The following is a 5,899-nucleotide window of genomic DNA, read 5'->3' as shown; positions in this document are numbered from 1 at the left end:
TCTAAGTAAGGTCTTTGTTGACATGAGTGCCTTGCTTGTTACTGAATGCTCCGGGTTTATTAGCTTTGCAGTTTAACGGGGAAAAAGGCAAATGCCTCATAAAGTCTGTAGCGGACCAACTTCCCTACTCACTTCTCTCTTTCAAACCCAATGAAAGCAACAAACTAGAAGCCTCCTGCAAATTTTTGTTAAAAGTTGGAATAAATTTATGCTGATAATTTTATGCTAATGATCTTGGGTGTTTGTTTCAGCCTCTTTCTCTCAGTAGAACGAGTTCACTTCGTTGATTTGTGGATCCAAATGTGAGAAAAGGAATCATGAATTTTGTGTGATTTATGGAGGAATTAGAAAAGTAGCCAATTTGGCATAAAATTGTTCAGGAAAGAAAAATGGTCTATCAGCAATGAAAGAAATAGTAGGAAGTTTTTGGAAGAGTTCCTGTTCTCAAAATAATTTTCCCCAAAATTGTGCATATTTATTATGAATTATACCGTTGCAAACTACTGCAGTTTCAGATGTAATCACTGTACTTTTACTCATCTTTTATTTATGCCAGTTCAGAAATACAGGCTGGCATACAGAGTTTTAGTAGTAGCAGATACACAGCAACATCTTAGCTACACACCCTGATCTAGTATCTCTTGATTTGACTTTAGGATGCAGGCACTAGTATGCTATAACCAGGCTAATGACACACATTTCGGATTTGAATGAGATCCAGAAGGTGGAAAAAAGGTTTGGGAGCTTCTGAATGCTGAGTTTTTTTCTGGCTCACTGAAAGTTTAGAAGGCACTGGCAAACTTTTCCTCCAGCCTGTGAATGGATCTGTGTGGATGGACCTCAGTATAGGTTGGATCATCTCTGCAGTGAGGCAATTTAGACTCTAAAGCATCTTTATTTCTTATCTACAAGTTCTCTTGTGCTTTCAGCAAAGCAAATATCTGGTGCTGGTTAACTTTTACTGTTTTTTCTGCTGCTGGTCATTGCAGATCCACATCCTAGTGCTTACGGCGTATTATGTTACAACCAACCAACTAACTTCCTCTCAAACATGTTACTTCTACTCTGTTGCTCGTGATATTGATGGTTATTTTGACCTCTGCAGTTCTCTAATTACTGAAGCCTTAAAATAGTACACATCAGGTAAAATATTCTCTTTTTGAAGTTCCTTTTTCCTCGCATGCCTGAGCTGAAAGACCATATAAACTAAGATTATTCAACCACTTTAGACCACTGCACAGAATGTCAAGGGAAATTTTGTTAGCGAGAACAAGTGACTGTTTTGTTCCACTTTTACTTTTGAGGTATTTTTTACTCAGTAGAAGATAGTACAACGATGTATTTACCGTGCCATTCCAGAAATCATTTAAATTCTTCTCCTTACTAAACTCCAGAAACGAACATTTGTGAAACTATTTTTTTCTGTAGTCCTTTATTTCAAGTTTGTGGAACAGCACCAAATAACATGCTATTTAGAGCTAGCAACCAGTTTCCCCAGTTTTATCAAGAGGCGCATTTGCTGTAACATCAGAGGTCATTTTTAGCTATTGTACCTCTTTGTCTGGTCCAGTTAGAAAAGCGCACAAGCACTCCAGTACTATCAGTTATGCTTGGAGGAACATAAGAAGGGCGAGGGGGAGGGGAGGGGAGGCGACACAAACTCAGAAATAGTCCGTTTTTTTTGCTTTGAGAGAGCACAGCCTGCTAACAGCCAGGTCCAGCCTGCCAGAAAATCAGTGTACTGCAGTATTACTATCAGTAGACAGCATGGAAAAACCCAGTCCACAGATATATGCCCTCCCAATGATCTCTGTCTCAAAGAAAAAAAAACCACTTTAAAAGTGGCATCCTTATAGAATTTGTCTTCCTTGAAATTGATTCTACATTGTGGCCTAGTTCTTCTTTATTTCTGAACCTATTATGGGCCACATCTGTGGAAGTCTGTATCAACTATTCTGAAACCAGCTGCTGCTGAGATTCTTTCAGTTAAGCTGAAATTAAGAACAGGTTTGTGGGCTCCCTACCTGCTGTGAAGCCGTGATGTAGTTTATAAAATTACATATGGGTGAGAAAATCTGACAGCCAGGGCTGGAAAAGTTGGTACATTTAGCAGAAACCTAAAATAACTGTGTACACTGAGGCTATACTTACTTTGCAATATTAACTTTTTCTGCTCTCTTCCTCAGTGTCATTGTAAAAGCAATATTGAATAATTCAATTTAAAAAAAACGTGGGTTTGATAGGATCAAAGCACAGAAATCAAAATCAGGCTATATCCTAGCAACTGTGTTGACGGTGGGGGCAAATATGAAAGACATTAGAGTTAAAAATGTTGATTCTTCAAGAAAGGTCTCCAGATTATTTCTGCCGTGAGGAAAAGCTCCTTATGTACCATAAATGAGATGACGGAGACAAACACCAGTCATCTTTTGGCATTAATGCAATTGCATTGATAGTAAGGGGACAACTTCTATGACTAGAAGGTAAAGAGGGTATGACCACATTCTGAAACCTGCCACAATTTGTCAACAGATGAAACAAAGTCACTTATTGTTGTTACACATTAATAGATATGTCAGATCATGAAATATGTGCATGTCTCCATGGAAAAATATTTTCAAATCCATTTGATAGATTTATGCCTGACTAAATGAACAGGGTGCAAGAGCTTGACCTCAATCTATGCAGACCCAGAGTATGCCGGTGTTAAAAACTTTGATGGGTCGGGGTGTGTTTTCATAGTACAAACTCTGGAAGCAGACTGACACCACACAGCTACTGAGGCACGACTAGAGAGGGAGAAGAAATAGATTTTTGCAGTGCACATGAGAGGTCAATGTATATAATCCAAGAGTATATGCTTGTTATTGATTGAAACTATTTTGTTTCTCAGTGAAATTTGTGCCACCCACAGAAACTCTGAAAGCACACCAATGTTAGAATGGCCCATTAATTGCAGTCAGAAATGTTATTTTCTTGTAAAAAAGCATCACTGGGAATGTTTCTGTGTGGTGATCTGCAGATGTACATGAGTATTAGAGTTGTCTGTGCCTTCCAGTTTGTAACTTCTTTGTATTTTCAGATAACCAAGAAAAGGTCTGGTTTAGAATGTGAAGAGTAATACAAGATTATTTGTCGTTAGTTTGTGTGCTCTTTTTTCCTGACCCAAGCACAGTTTGAAAGCAAAATCTCTGGCTTAGATTTAAATAGACACATATTGTTTTATTGGCAGAACTGGAGAACTAACTATAAAGCCAAGGGCTGTGTTTAGAATGGGTTGTTGAGAGACAGATATGATGGGTGACTGAGGAAAAAGCTAGTCCAAATCTTGAGATGGGAGAAAGGTTCCTTAAAAAAATCAGGAGTTTAAACTGTCCCGGATTAGCATTATTTAGATATGTTCTCTGATCTTCAGATAGATTTGCAACAACAAAAAATATTCATCAGCACAAAACCTGAGTAACTGAGCAAGCATACATCAAAAGTTAAAGTGACTGAGTCCTCTAGATTACATTTCACTGACTGTATCTGTGTATGTGACATGTACACACACACACATATGAAATGTAATCCAAACTTGGCTTGTTTGCCTGCCTTGAAGTATTTATCTATGCTTTCAGCTTTGCTTTTAGAAAGACAGCCTTTTTTCTTTGCTATTCTACCATGGTGTTTCTCGGGAACCTTTTCTTATCTAAGCTTCCACCAATCACTCCTAAGGCTAAGTTATGCAGACAAGTCATCGCACAGAATTTCATCAAACTGCCATTTTCCCAAACTTGAGAAAGCCTGGCCCCAAATGCTGAACAAATAATTTATTAGACCATAGCAAAAGTAAATAAATGCTTTCCTGCTCCAAGTATTTCATTAGCCAGAATTATTATACATACAAGTCTATAAATAGCAAAACACGTATTGAGCCATTAATATCACTGACATTCTCATACAAAATACTGTAATTTAAAGAATTTGAAACTGGAGGACATCTCCTGGAAGATTTCTGGCAAAGATAAAATGGGTAAACAGTGTCTGAAAACAGATTAATCATCCATGGAAATGGTATGTTACTAACCAATTGAAAATTAAGAATATCTTCTCTACCTAAAATTTCTAATGACACTGACGATATTATGCAAATACATTTTGCATATCTTTTAAGTCTATAAATTCTTGCACCGTTTCAGTTTTGCTTTTAAAACCCAGAAGTGCTGGACTCAGCAGAAGAAATGTGAGAAAATCTCCTATTTAAAATTACATGGACAGAGGAACTCTGCTGGTGACTTTCCGTGAAATTAATATACCGCTTGATTGTTTTTAAGGTCTCTGCATCTTCTGAATTTTTAATTGCCTTTCCATTAAAGTGGAATACCCCTCGCTTACTAAGCCTGAGATGGGTTCTCCAGTCCTTTCACCCCTGTAGCCTCCTATTTTCTTACGGGAACAAGGAGTGTAAGACTGGCCCTGTGGAAGCAAATATGGAAAATATTAAGCATTTTAAGCATTACTCTATCAAGTAAAAGAGCAAGAACTGCGTTGTGTATTCTCATGTTTTACTGTCTAAGGGAAAGAATCTGTACACACTCCGAGAGAAAAGGAATAGGTCATAAAAATCACATTTTTAGGTAGAGGACTTGGGAAGTCTCATGCATCTTTCATTGCTCTGACTTGTCAATTTTCGCCATATGGAAATTGTTAGCTTAATACTGTAGTTCTAAATAGTGTCCAGGAATGCTGATTTATAATGGATTTCTTACTCTTTGTGTAAAGAAATGCTAAACTACTATATAAACCATGATTAGAGAATCTACACACTTGTGTTATAGGTGTGTGCCTGGGGTGAATTCTTCAAGCTTAGAGAGGTGACATCTGGTCTGGTCCACTTGCAGGTAAATCTGGCATCAGTGAACTCGGAATTCCCACAAAATGCTGGAAATCCAGAGTAACTGGGAACCCAATTTGGCCTGCAATTGAAAAAGTGCGCAGGAAAGATGCTGATGCATAAGGAACAAAATCCAGACATTCCAGATACGTTATTTACTATTGAGGCATTTAAAGACACCATCTTAATGTAATGAAGTTGCCTTTGAAGAATAGGCAATGTGCATTTTTTAATGCACATCCTCTCTATATTTTGACCAGCTGCTGTGCACGTCTGATTATTTTTTTTCTGTGAATTAGAATTAAATTTGATTGTCCCAAATACATCCCATTCAGGCATTCATGCTGAAAGCAGCAACAATTGTCAATGACCTTTAACACGCCTGCTATTCAAATTAGTGCAGATCATTAATCACACATAGCTTACATTTTATGATTCGTGTATCCTTCATTACCAACTTTCCCCTCCCGCTCGCTGCCCCCCACCCCCACCCTTTCCCTTTATTCCGAGGGAATAAGCACTGGAAAGAGCAGGATTTAAAGCCTCCCCCGCCCCAATTTTGTTTTTTTTTCCTCATTGCCGAAGCAGTTCGCGTCCCAAGTGCAAGACGGAGGGAGGGCGGCGCAGGGCCGGTGCGCCCAGGAAGGGTCGGGCAGGGTTGGGGGGGGCAACTTCGGCGAGGAGCTCCTAGCCGGGGTGTCCGGGGGCGGTGGTGTTCTACCGGCCCGGGGCGTCGAGATAACACCGACCCTCCGCCAAAAGTCCTCCGTGTCAGTTGTACGTCATCGCACGTTACGAGACAAAGAAAGAGAGACAAAAAGAAAAAAAAAAAAAAAGGCTTCATCCACACCCTTGATGTCTAGTACCAAGCGTTAAATTAGGCTTCCCAGCCATAGACTAAACACACTCCCCTCGCCTATGGCACACACAGATTTGGTGTGATTAAACCGAGCTTCCTAAACAGACAGGAAAACAAGAATTGAACTTTTCAGCCATAGGAGTGGAGGGGCGGGAGGGGGGGGG

This window comes from Neopelma chrysocephalum, unplaced genomic scaffold (genome assembly GCF_003984885.1).
Source record: "Neopelma chrysocephalum unplaced genomic scaffold, ASM398488v2 Primary Assembly neopelma1_22b, whole genome shotgun sequence".
Classification (NCBI taxonomy): domain Eukaryota; kingdom Metazoa; phylum Chordata; class Aves; order Passeriformes; family Pipridae; genus Neopelma; species Neopelma chrysocephalum.
This window is presented reverse-complemented; position numbering follows the sequence as displayed.